General features: G+C 47.1%; 1 long non-coding RNA gene across 1 annotated transcript; it reads right to left on the reverse strand.

Annotated features, from left to right (window-relative positions):
• Nucleotides 1-4,718: 4,718 nt before the first annotated feature.
• LOC147666318 (uncharacterized) lies at nucleotides 4,719-5,099 on the reverse strand. The gene is made up of 3 exons (XR_015304842.1): nucleotides 5,037-5,099; nucleotides 4,892-4,951; nucleotides 4,719-4,810 (listed from the first exon to the last, which is right to left on the reverse strand). It is a non-coding gene; the product is annotated as an uncharacterized LOC147666318 (long non-coding RNA).
• Between the last annotated feature and the right edge of the window lie 7,935 nt (nucleotides 5,100-13,034).

Consider the following 13,034-nt stretch of genomic DNA (forward strand, 5'->3'; position numbering starts at 1 on the left):
TCATACACACAAAAGGCATGCTACATGTTTCCGGAGCCTTGCGACTTGTACCCGTGTGAGGCCAAAGAAGGGATGGCAAGACTGGCACAGCAAGGGCAGCATTGCAGTCTTTTTGTTCTGAGGACTGCAACATTTCCGAGTGAGCCTTCACAGCAGCAGCTTTCCAGTATCCCTGTTGCTTACTCGATTGGAAGACCAAACAAAATATCTCATATTCCGGGGCTGTATTACAGACGACTGCCCCAGCGCTAATTGTCACTGTCCGCCAGATTATGCTCCCAACGGCCTTACAGAGGATCAGTCAGTGGGGGGGGGGGGTGTGGCTGGACACCGCCCATCCAGCCCGATATAGAGGGGCCCTTCACCTAACAAAGTCATCCCCAGACAGGTGAAGGTCGGGGGAGCAGGCAGGAATTGAAAATCGGGGCGCAACAGCTCACCTTCACTGTGAAATGAGCTGAAGGGATGTGACGCGGGCTAGCCCAGTTGGCGCTCGCTCTTTGAGCTACGACTCTAAGGGAGCAACTGGCGACTGTCTCCCGCACAATGTGGATTCGAGGGGCGATCTGAGCTGGCGGAGCACTGGATGAGCAGGACTTCGCGGCCTCCGGAACGAAGAGGCGGGACCTGGGCTTAGGCGGAGAGGGAGACGCGGCCGGAGAAAATGACACCGAGGACCTGGGGGCGACCTCCGTTGCGAAGCCCAGGTACCGAACGGATAACCGGCGCCAGTTTGGAGCGGGGGCCGCTGGGACTAATGCACGCGCTGCGGGCTCCAGACAGTGAAGAAGCGAGGAGGGGAGGCAGAGGTGCCCTGAGCCATTGAGGGTCCGTGTGTGGAGTACTGTGGGGCAGCCGACTGTGAGCGGGGGCCCGCCTACCAGGGTCGCAGTGCCCGGGCTACTCAGTGGAGCCGGTGGAACTGGCTGCATATCTGGGAGGCTCCGGGAGGAGCCGGCAGTGTCGCTAGTGGAGGGAGCACACCTCCTAAGCCTGGGACTGAGAGGCGGGTCGGACCGCCTCAGCTACGATCACAACCCCCACCATTCAGGCGACTTGACAGATGGAGAGCAGGGGGCTGCTGCCCAAGGAACGGTGAGGAGAGGTGGCAGCAGGAGGTCTAGAGGATATTGGAGTGGCGAGGAGGGCCAGGACACTGTGACTTTGAACTTCTGGTGGAGGTGCTCTCCGACTGCAGCAGGTGATGAGCTGACACCCACACCGATGTGGGCTGAGCGAGGGGAGTAGGCCCAAGAGAGACAGGGACCGGGGTTGGGGGCTTTGCCCGTACTGACATATTGAGCAGCCACATGACCTCAGGCCACATTGATCGAATCCTACTTGCGAGGAGAGTGGGGAACAGGTGCCGGGTTAGGTTGCTCCCTTTTCGGCACTCCTTGCGGCATCGCTTCTGCGCTGCCCCTGTGCATCGCATTTGGGCTCCACACCCCATGTGCTTCGACTCGACTGCCCTTGCCGCAGGAGAGGACTATATAAACCCAAAGTGGGTACCCGCTGGTGCCTTTACTGATCGGCCTGCTCCCACACCGTTCCAGGTATGGGGAGAGTCAACAAAAGACGTACGTGAGGCGGAGCATTGGGAATCGGCAGGCGAAGACAATTGGGAGTCGTGCCCGCTTTGACCTGATTAGCTTTTATACATTCCACCATGCTTATCTCCACTAAATCGGGTTCCATCATCTACCCTTGTCCTCCAGCTGTACTTTTACCAGACATTGAACCTAGCATCTGTAATGCTATGTTTATTTCAGGTATATAGCCTGCAACCTGGAAGAAATTCATTATAAACCTGTTGCTAAAAAAAAAAACCTAGATCGATCTGACACTAAGAATTACAGGCCAATAGCCAGCCTGCTCCTCCCAGCCAAATCACTAAGCCCGACACTTTTTAACATATATGTGTCGGACTTAGCCAGAGTCATCAAGGCACACGGGATGGGCCTAACATCGTATGCTAATGATACACAACTGGTGCTGTCTATATACAATGATGGTGGTAAGGTAAGGTAGCAGCCAACTTTCAACAGGGCATGCTGGCAATTAGCAGTTGGATGTCCAGCAATTGCATTAAGTTGAACTCTGATAAAAACAGAGGTTATGACTTTCGGCAAGTTGTTCCCCATCTGGTCCTCTGCCTGGTGGCCGTCCTCACAGGATCCCCCTCCTCTTCCAGTCACCAAGGTCAGGAATCTGGGCATCATATCTGATGACAGGCTGACATTTGCTCCTCATGTTAATTCGGTGGTCTCAGCCTCATTCCATAAACTGCGAATGATCAAAAAGATTCTACAATTTCTTCCCTTTACCAAGGGTAAAACTTTGGTCAGTACACTTGTTATGTCCACCATCGATTACTGTAATGGGCTTCTTGTGAATGCCCAAAACAAGGTAATTCACAAACTACAATCAGTCCAGAACGCAGCGGCCAGAATGCTCTCAGGAACCCCCAAATATAAGCCCACCTCCCATGTCATTCAGAAGTATCATTGGCTCCCTGTGAAAAATCTCATAAAGTTCAAGGCCTTGTGCATTGCGTACAAAGCTTCGTGTAACATTGGACCTCAGTTTTTAATTGAGAAGCTAGCTACTATATTCCTACTAGGGCCCTTTGCTCCTCTAATGCATTTCTGCTTAGGGTGCCACGTACCAAAACCGCCTCCATTAAATATCAGATCCTGACAGTCTTTACTAGCATTCAGGAAAATGACAAAAACCTGGCTGTTTAATCGATAATCCCCTCGGCTTTGGTAGATGCTGCTGTCCTCAGCACCGAGACACACACGGGTATTTGCGCGCTTTATAAGTCTCATAAATAAATAAATAGATAAATATCTAACCCCAAAATGTATTAACAGATATTTTTCGAGGGAGGACGCCCGATGCCCGAGATGTACTACAGTGCGAGCGACGTACATCCACATGATGTGGAGCTGTACTTCTTTAACACATTATTGGCAGGAAGTGACACAGGATACGGCTAGGATCACAAAGAGGGTAATCCCATGCACACATACACATGTACTGCTGAGATGTTTTTCACACACAGCCAAAACTAGGACCACAGACAGGTTCATAGTCCTCGCCTTTGTCCTGGGGCAGGGGGAAATCACTTGTAACTGGAAAGACCCGAGATGCCCCAGTGTGCAATGGTGGAAACGGGAGCTAGTAACGTGGGCATGATGCGAGAACAGGGTCCTCTTGAGAAATGCAAGGAAAGGGATAGGCAAGGAGGGGAGAGCCAGGGCTTGGGAGACGATGATGGACGACATGCAGTGAGACGGACGGGAGTCTGACGCTTCTACCCCTGAGAGACCACCTCATTAGGAGCATCCCTAGTGACCAAGGCAGGATGAGAGGGCAAAGGGGGATCCCGGACAGGGAGGGATATATAATTTACCATCACAGGGGAGGGTACATACAGAACAGGGGGCACCCACGAAGGGCTACCACAGACGGTCAGACACGAGAGAGGTAACCTTCAGAGCTCTAGGGATACAATGGGGAGACAGCAGTGTGGGGCATCTAGTTAACTGTTTTGGATTGGTTGGGTGTGGGGGGGAACACGAGGCCACCCCAACATTATTCCCTCAGAAAATGAGAGTAGACAAAGACATATCCATTACAAACTGCAGAGGAATGAAGTATGGGTTGGGGGGATATATTGCCAACAGCAATGGCCATAATATTTTTGTATCAGGATATGTGGATGAACAGACAGATAATAAATGCCAATGAAGTGTGTTTAAAAAAACAAAAAAACAGAGGATCAGTCTATAATGCATCGTGATGTTGTTGAAGACTTTGAACTCTGTGGTTATAAGTGTTTGCGTCTGTGCGCATATTGTATTAGCACGCAGACGCAAATGCACAGACATACTCTGGTGCACAGCGACAATTAGCGCTGGCGCACTCATCTGTAGTACAGTCCCAGAATGTTTAATGTACTGCTTTTGTTGATGGGATAAGTGAAAGTCCTTATTCTCTCACCAAAAGCCTGACCTATACATTCACTGAAGCACTACGAAGAAGAAATAAGGCTGCGCTGCACTCTGAAAAAACAATAGTCTAGCCTCTTAAATCAGAAGTATACCTATACCCAAAGCACACTCCAGAAACATTTTGTATGCCTTGCAAAGATGCAGATAACCGTTTCAGGTATTCAGCATGTATTGTATTACAAAACACTCCTGCCAAACTTGTGTTGCTGTAACTGCCCAGACACGTTATACAGAAGGGGGGTTTACCCAAAAAGTCACTGGGACCTGGGTGCTATATCATACAAAAAGAGGGGTCCCAGTGGGATGTATCTAAAAGTACACAAAGTATATATCACAAAATACAACAAAATCCATGAGTTTCCTTATACACACTGTTATCTAATCGCAATGCATATTTATGCTGTAAACATTCTTTAGAACTCAATCCATTATAAAAAGGTGCCCCAGGGAAAGAGGGAGTAAGAATGAGTGTAAATGTGAGGAAAAGGGATGTGCAGAATCGATCATAGTGCAAAGCAGCGAACAATACACAATAATGATGACAATATATACAAAAATTCTCGATCTGGCTTCAAACCACTGAGCCAGTATTCACAATTGGAGCAACCAATGCCCTAAAATTTATAAACCACCATGCTAACGCTACTGTTCAATAATTTGCATTGTTGGTTGCGTCGGCAGGTGTATAATTGTAGTCGTCGACGTTTCAACCCCTGGACTAACAGGTAGGTATACGTTAACCTTAAAGTGGGGTCTTCATCAGGACAAAGGGGATCCGGGGGGCAAGGAATCTGTGGAATGAGGTGAAATAATTATTACTGATTGCTAAAAAACAGGAGTGTCAAATAGGTTAAAAACCAAGGATCAATTACCATGGGCAGTTGGGCCGTCCGGCTCTCAACATGGGACAGGAAAACGTCAGAAAAAAGAACCTGGAAAGCAGGGTGAAAGGTTCGCTTTAATTCAGTTTGCGTGATACTCCGCATACAAAAGACCAGGATCTCAGGAGAAAATCACTTGTTAATTAGAGTCTTTAAAATCCTCGTAGAGAATTGATGCCAGCATGGTCATCTCAAAACTGCAGAGGAAAAGCAAAAAGGCATATGATTCATTCATACCAATTGCACGAGTCAAAGGGGTTTGATCAACATGAATCGCCGATTCACTCACATGTAACTGAAGTTTTTCAGATGGTGATTTAATCCAAAGAGAACGAGTGGAACCATTCCATCAAGGCGTTGGGTTACTGTAGAGGGGTGAGTGCATAGGCATATGGTGATATAAATATATATAAATGACTAGACAAGACACGAGTGAACATGGATAGTTGGTCGGACCGGAAGTCCCGTGCGACTTCCGACCATTTATTTATAGCCTTCTGGCCACGCCTGGCCAGAAGGTGATACAATTTGTGTACGTAGTTCCGGCCGAGGCCGGAGCTACCAACAACTAGAACGCTACATCCCTTCCCAAATTAGTCCTTTGAGACAAATTAGATTAGCACATAAAGTCAGCAAGTCTTTGACTGGGCCTGGGATTTGGTCGGAGGCTGTACTGCCTTCTCCCTCTTACTGGAGTGTTCTCAGGGCAGACTCTCGTGGATGGAGTCAGCGGTTCAGTGATCCCAGTGGACGGGGTGGATGGCGAATTGCTCAAAGTAACACCTGTTGGTTCACTACTGGTGTCTTGCCTTTCCGGTGTACCTGTCTGACGCTCCGTATTGGCAGGCATCGCTGGGATACGCTTGAACCACGACACGTTTCTTGTTACCTCTTCGCCTTCGCGTCGAGCTGTCACTGCCGTGTCTCTGCTTGTCCTGACAATCCATGGCTCGACCTCATATGGTGTTCTGAATTTCCCTCCAGGCCTCCGAGCTCGAATGAGCACACGATCTTCGGGGACCAGCAATCTGTCTTGAGCCCCTCTCTTCTTACTTGCCTTGTCGTTAGTTCTTCTCCTCCGGGTTTGGGTGCACTCTGGATGATATGGTTCAGGCCTCCATTCTTCTGCCATGGGTAGCAAGTCACGCCTGGGGCCTGAGAACATGAGAGCCCATGGCGATCTTTGTGTAGTGCTGTGTGAAGTGCTCCTGTATTCCCGTAGAAAGCTTTGAAGAGCATCTTCAGGATTGGTTCCTTCTACTGCAGATATTCTTAACACCTTATTAATTGTCCTCATGAATCTTTCTACTTCGCCATTAGCTTGAGGCCACTGTGGCGTTATGCGGCGATGATGAATTCCTAGTTTTTGCATAAATTCTTTGAACTCACTTCCCTGGAAGGGGGGTCCATTGTCCGTTTTCAGTTGTTGAGGAATCCCAAACAATGCAAAAGTATTGCTCAGTATAGGTTGAATGTTTGTGAAACTTGTAGACTGGGCTACCTCCACAATTGGGTACTTCGTATAGCTGTCCACTAGAACCACACTGAACCTTCCGTCCGGAAAACTGCCAAAGTCTAGGCTAACCCAGGACCATGGTGCTGGTGCGTGTTCCTCGGTGATGATTAGTGCAGGGGCTTCAGTTCTTCCTGTTAGCTGACACGCCCGACAGTTGTTCACTATGGTGTCAACTGCGTCCTCCAAGCTCGGGAACCAGACCTTTTCCCGCATACGGGCCTTCATTCTCCTGGTGCCTTGGTGGCCTTCGTGTGCTAACACTGTCGCTTGTTCCTTCAGGGTCGTCTGAATTATCACTCTTGAGCCTCTTAAGATAAGGCCATTCTCAGCGATGCTAATCTCGTTATGTATCTTCCAGAACTGATTGAGTGTTGCGCGGTCAGCCTCACTCCAGACATGCAGGAAGCCTTCCCAGGACCCTGTGTGCACCGCATTCTCTACTCTCTTCAGGACAGTGTCGTTGGCATATTGTTCCATGATTTTGTCTGCTGACATTGCTTGGGGGCATGCTCCCTGTGATATCATATTCACAAACTCTTCGGTCTGTCTTTCGGGATCTTCTTCTTGTGCTTCTTCCTTAGCGGGATGTCGAGATAAGAAGTCTGCCGGGTTCTTTGCTCCTGACCTGTACACGAGATCCATTTGGTACTGTTGGATTTGGATCGCCCATCTTTCGATTCGTCGTGGCGGATGAGGCTCTGTGCCTTCGAACAGTGGAATCAGTGGTTGGTGATCGGTAACCATTCTGAAGGGGTGTCCGGTTATGTAGAGATGGAAATGGTTGCATGCCCACTTTACTGCTAACGCTTCTCTCTCGATTTGAGAGTATCTCGCCTCAGTGGCGGTGAGGGCCTTGCTCGCGAACGCTAGTGGCGCCCATACTCCTGGTTCCGTTTCCTGGGTGAGGAGTGCTCCCAGTCCAACGGGGCTGGCATCGACCAGTATTTCGGTGGGTCTGGTCGTGTTGAAATAAGCCATGGTTGTTCCATCTAGGAGGGCGTTCTTGATTTTATTGAATGCTTCTTCCTCAACATCTGTCCATTTCCACGGGCTCTCTTTTTTCGTTAGATGGCGGAGTGGTTCGGCAATGGTTGCTAAGTTCGGTATGAACCTGGTACAGTATTGGGCCATGCCCAAGAAGCTTCTCACTTCTGAGGCAGTGGTCGGCGCTGAGGCATACTTTATGGCTTGTGACTTCCTGGGATCAACTTGAACTCCATCAGAATTGAATACGTAGCAGAAGAATTCTATAGATTTCTGAAAGAATTTGCATTTCTCCTTATTCAGTGTTACTCCATGTTCAGCTAGTCTCTTGAGTGTGGATCTCAGATGCTGGTGATGTTCCTCACTGGTCTTGGAGTGTATCAGGATATCGTCGCTTACATTTAACACTCCTTGTAGGCCAGATAGTATTTCTCGAATTGTATTTTGAAAGATTTCTGCCGCTGAGGATATCCCGAAATTTTGTCTCTTATAGATTCTAAGACCGAGGTGATCGAGAACGTCGTTATGTACCTGCTCTCTTCGGCTAGTCGGAGTTGGTGGTATCCAGCGTTGAGGTCCAACTTAGAGAACCATTGGGCTCCGTTCAGATCTGTGAGTATGTCATCTACGGTGGGTGTTATATGTCTTTCTCTCTTTATTGCCTTGTTGGGCATCCGCATGTCTATGCAAATTCGGATCTTCCCTGGTTGACGGGGTTTCTCGGCTATCACCATGGGCGACACCCACGGCGTTGGTCCAGTGACTTTTTCTATGACTCCTTGTTTTTCAAGTTGTGTCAGTTCTTGTTCGACTGCTGCTCCTAGGTGAAACGGAATCCTCCGGTGTTTCAGAGCAATTGGCTGGACGGCTTTATCAATGTGTAATTTGATCGGCTGTTGTTTAATTGTGCCCAAACCTTTGAACAGTGACGGGAACAGCTGTAATATGTCTTTCGTTTGGAGTGTCTTGACTGCGTTGGCGAACGCGACTAGGTTGAGGTCCTCTGCTGTGTGGCTCCCTACTAGCAGATCTGCTTCTTTGTCGATTACGTGAAATGTGGTTGTTACTTCACGGTCTTCCGCTTTAACTTGTACTTGCATTTTCCCACGCAGAGGGAGTGGAGTCTGGCTGTCGTATGTCATTATCTTGATTTTAGAAGGCGTCAACTGCGTTCTCGGGTTAAGGCTTTTGTAGTGCTGTATACCCATCACATTCACTGGTGCACCGGTATCTATGACCCCTGTGACTTCTGACCCATCAATTTGAATTTGGCACTTTGGTTGGGGTCTTCGCTTTCTTTTCAGGTCTTTCGTGAACAAAACGAAGTAGCACTCTCCTTCATCGTCAGTGGAGGAGTCATCTAATCGTGCATGGCGATGTTGTCTTGCTGTCATGGATCTTGATTCTTGAGTTTCTTCCAGACTTAATTGCCTGACTGCTCCTGTTACGGTCCGTCTCCCCGCTGTGTTTCTTCCGCGGAATCCTCCTCTGCACACGCTGGCAAAGTGGTTTGGTGTTCCACATTTCGAACATGTCTTCCCTCTTGCAGGGCACCCATCTTGACTATGCTCATCACGCCCACAGTATCCACAGGATGTTTGTCTCGGGGTTCTGGTCGGCCATCTTCCCCGTCCACCTCTACCTGATGTGCGGACGGTGTCAACTCGTTCTTTCTTTACAACGGCACTTGCTTCCGCTTGAGTCGTCATGGCGGCCTCTATTGCTGTCGACCGGACATCAGATAACTCATGTGACCGTGCGAGCATGAGAATCTCGTCGAGCGTGATGTTGGGTTGGCGCAGTATTAGTGTTCTTAGAGTCTTGTTCCGGCACCCTTGAATGATCTGTGCTGTAACTTCTTTAGTGTGATCATCTTCGGCGCATGTGCTCACCAGTTCCCTTAGTCGGGCATGGAAGGCGTCCATCGTCTCACCTTCTCTTTGTTTAGATTTTCTGAACTTAAACCGCTCATAGTGCGGGTTGAGCTGGGGGTCAAAGTGTGCATTGAGTGCTCGCACGGCGGCGTCGTAGTCATTAGCGTTGCCGGTATCTGGAAGGTGGGAGAACAGTTTGTAGATTTCAGTGCCCCCAAAGTGCAGTAATAGGGAGCGTTTGACTGTGTTATCGGTTTCACGAGTGGCTATGACGTAGTTGTTCAGTTGTCCTATCCATACTGCCCACCTCGGTGCTGCTGTGGAAGGTTCAATTAGCTCGCTGAACGGCAGGAGTGCCTGATTCTGCGAGTGAGCTGATGGATGTGTTTGTTGAGCTGGAGGTACTGCTTGCTGTTGCACTTCTTGTTGCGGCGCTGCCTGCTGTTGTGGCGCTGCCTGCTGTTGTGGCGCTGCTTGCTGTTGTGGCGCTGCTTGCTGTTGTGGCGCTGCTTGCTGGTTCTGGTTGCCTGGTGGGTTTGACATTGCCTCTTTGTTGTTTGTCCGCCCCTAGGAAAGTGTTTTCCTCTTATAAAACTTTTTTTTTCTCACTTTGGATGTACCAATGCTTGTTGGTTCGATGAGTCTCTCGTCTGTCTGTATATATTTTTTTTCTTTTCCTCTCTGAGGAGACCGATGCAGTCTCAGCGCTTGTGTCGCGCTGTACTGGGTAGGTGTGCGTCACTCTGGGGCACCTCGTGGCTCTGCGCGGCCTTCGAGCTCCCAGCGCCTCTGTCAGGCGTCTCTGCCGGGCCTTTCCCTTGTGCGCATGCGCGCCTAATGCGCTCGGGCCTGTTCGCACGCACGCGTGCAGACGCTGCTTCGGACCTATCCATGTGGTTTTAACATATTGTGCCATTTTGATCGTATGTTTGTCATTTAACAACAATTGAGTTTTGTCCAATGTCATGTTTATTTGTTGATTTAATTAATGTTGATTGTGGTATAACTTTTATGATCTTCTGGAAATAAGAGAGTTTCCCTTATGAAGTCTTCCAAAACAATTAAAGAAAAAAGAGAGTAAATAAACAACCCTAAAAACAAAAGGCATATAGTGTGGTTATTTGTAAATCAAGAAGTTGGATCCCAGGTATTCCACCCGTTTTGCATACATATTACAGCTTTGGCATTGCTGTAATATCTGGTACCATATATAATGGACTCTACCGCCTATAAAATTTGGTATCCCTTATGTTTCTCCGGTACGAACTTACAAAGATTCAATTTGATGTGGTCTAATATTGGATGGCTTAGCACAGTATTCGTTTGCCAATAAGCACTCTTCCTTTTTCTGCACAACATCATTTACTAAGGGGATACCAAATATTTGGGCTCAAGCCATGCTGTAATGTCTCCCATCCCCTACGTTCCATGGGTTACCCTTTAGCCATTGACCACTTGAAGTTGCCTTTTATTAGATAGCAGATTACAGTATCTTTTCCCATTGGGTACATCATTCCATAGGAATTGACATCCAGTACGCTTAGGGGATACCAAATATAATAGCCTATGCGGCCTATAATATTTGGTATCCCCAGTGTTTCTCGGGTTAGAATTTACAAGGATTCCGTTGGACATAGCCTTATGTTGGCTGGGAGAGCACAGCATTTCTACACCAAATACCATCCTTCTATTTGCTTTCCAAAATCATTTATTAAGGGGATAACAAATAATATGGCTCATGCATTATCATAATATCTTGTATCCCCTATGTTTCATGGGTCACCCTTTAGCCATTGACCAATTGATTGTGCCCTTTATTTGATAGCAGAGTAAAGTATCTTTTCAGTTTTCACGTTTTGTACATCATTCCACAAGATTTTACCTCTGGTGCCCTTAGGGGATACCACTTATAATAGCCTATACAGCCTATAATATTTGGTATCCCCAGCGTTTCTTGGGTTAGAAGTTACCAGGATTCAATTTCACATCGCCTTATGTTGGGTAGTGGAGCACAGTATTTCTATACCAAATGGCAGCCTTCCTTTTGCTTTCCAACATCGTTTACTAAGGGGATACCAACTATTATGGGTCACACATTGCCATAATATCTTGTATCCCCTATGTGTCATGGGTTACCCTTAAGCCATTGACCAATTGAATTTGCCTTTTATTTGATAGCAGACTACAGTATCTTTTCAAATTTTGTACATCATTTTACAAGATTTTGCATCCGTACCCTTAGGGGATACCAACTATAATAGCCTATACGACCTATAATATTTGGTATCCCCAGCGTTTCTCAGGTTAGAAGTTACCAGGATTCAATTTGATCTCGCCTTATGTTGGCTGGAGGAGCACAGTATTTCTATACCTAATAGCACCCTTCCTTATGCTTTCCAACATCATTTACTAGAGGGATACCAAATATTATGGCTCATTCTTTGTTGTAATATCTCGTATCCCCGATGTTTCATGTGCTACCTTTTGAGCCATTGAATATTTGAAATTACTTTTTGTTTGATAGCAGACTACAGTATGTTTTCACATTTTGTACATCATTCCACAAGATTTTGCATCCGTACCCTTAGGGGATACCAACTGTAATAGCTTATACGACTTATGATATTTGGTATCCCCAGCGTTTCTCTGGTTAGAAGTTACCAGGATTCAATTTGACCTCGCCTTATGTTGGATGGAGGAGCACAGTATTTTCATACCAAATAGCACCCTTCCTTTTGCTTTCAAAAATCATTTTCTACGGGGATACCAAGGGCCCGATGTAGGTCACCAAGGCCGTTACCGACTGGTATTTGGTGATTGAGATGTAGGAGGCAATATTTTGCACAATCTGTAAATTTACCGAATCGGTAAATTGACCTATTCTGTAAAATACCGAATTGGTAATGTTACCGATTCGGTAAATTCCAGATGTAGATAGCACTGTTTACAGTGCGACAGGCCTTCAGAATTCGGTATTTTACCACCCAATTCTATTGGGTGATAAAATACCGAATACAGGTGTACATGCACATCTGTGCATGTACACCTGTGCCATGTGACAGACAGACATGCCCTTAGGGCATGTCTGTGTGCCACATGGCACACATGCCTGTATTTGGGGTGCTAGAGGGTGTCAAAGTGACACCCCCTGCACCCTTGCTCCAATCGGTATTTACCGAATCGGTAAATACCGATTCGGTAATGCCCATTGATTCCTATGGGCTTCAATGCCCATAGGAATCAATGGGCATTACCAAATCGGTATTTACAGAATCGGTAAATACCGAATCTCAACGATTCGGTATTAACCGATTCTGAAATACCTACATCCCCTCCCCCCCTCCATTTTACCACTTCTTAAATACCAAATATGATTCGGTATTTAAGAAGTGGTAAAAATAAATTACCTACATCGGGCCCTAAATATTATCGCTCACCCATTGTGTAATATATAGTATCCCATGTGTTTCATGGGTTACCCTTTAGACTACAGTAACTTTTCATATTTGTACATCATTCTACAAGATTTTGCATCCGTACCTTTAGGTGATACCAAATTTAATAGCATATACAGCTTATAATATTTGGTATCCCCAGTGTTTCTCGGGTTGGAAGTTACCAGGATTCAATTTGACTTTGCCTTTTGTTGCATGGGGGAGCAAAGTGTACTGATACCAAGGAGCACCCTTCCTTTTGCTTTCCAACACCATTTACTATGGGGATACCAACTATTATGGCTCCCGCATTGCTGTAATATCTA

The sequence above is a fragment of the Lissotriton vulgaris genome, unplaced genomic scaffold (genome assembly GCF_964263255.1).
Source record: "Lissotriton vulgaris unplaced genomic scaffold, aLisVul1.2 SCAFFOLD_5497, whole genome shotgun sequence".
Lineage (NCBI taxonomy): Eukaryota > Metazoa > Chordata > Amphibia > Caudata > Salamandridae > Lissotriton > Lissotriton vulgaris.